Source organism: Sapajus apella, unplaced genomic scaffold (assembly GCF_009761245.1).
Source record: "Sapajus apella isolate SASKATOON/1434 unplaced genomic scaffold, GSC_monkey_1.0 scaffold27, whole genome shotgun sequence".
Taxonomy (NCBI): domain Eukaryota; kingdom Metazoa; phylum Chordata; class Mammalia; order Primates; family Cebidae; genus Sapajus; species Sapajus apella.
In genome coordinates this window covers 12417156-12417998 of record NW_022436967.1, presented here as the reverse complement: position 1 = coordinate 12417998, position 843 = coordinate 12417156, and positions in this window count along the sequence as shown.

Genomic DNA, 843 nt, shown 5'->3' with positions numbered 1-843 from the left:
ATTAAAAGTAAAATGTTTGTAGGTGAGGAAACTCAGTCTGAAAAGCAATTTAAGTATAAATGACTAAAGAGGTAAAGATTAAAAATAAATGTTCAGCTAATATTGTCTTATAATTGACTTCTTATTAGTATATATAATTCAGTCGAGATTAGCTAGTGCTTACAGAAAGTGAAAGTAATTTTTGTGTGAGCAACATCAATTTTCTTTGCCTTTTTGCCTCTAACTATGGCTTTTTTGGGCTGCCTGCCACTCAGGAAATGCTGCTTTTACTGTATTTCACAAAATTATTAAAAAGGATACCTTCTAAATTTCTTCATGGATAAATTTTCTTAAAATTTAAGTCTAAGTCTGTCAGTCCAAGGTAGATTAAGTGTTGAGGAAGAAATAAAATGTTCTCGACACTATCATGACATTTGTCCACCAATAATTTGAAATGTAATTTTCTCTTTTCTTCCACTCAACCAATACTAACTGTTCCACAACTGAGACCCATGAAGAATCGTGATTGGTACAGTGATATAACCATGTACACAGACCCCAAAATGCAAACATAAAAATAAAACTTCAACCCTTCAAAGTACATCTTAGATTAAAAATTTCTAAAAAATACCAAAAAATAAAGAACATCAACGTAATTAAGAACTTGCATCAACTAATGGGCAAAACAGCCAGCTAACATTAAATGGCAGTATCAAACTCACATATATTGTTATTAATTCTAAATTTAAATTGACTAAATCCCCCAATCCAAAGACACAGACAGGCAAAAAAAGCCAAGACCCATTGGTATGCTACATCCAGATCCATCTGACATGCAAGGATACACAAAGACTCAAAACAAAG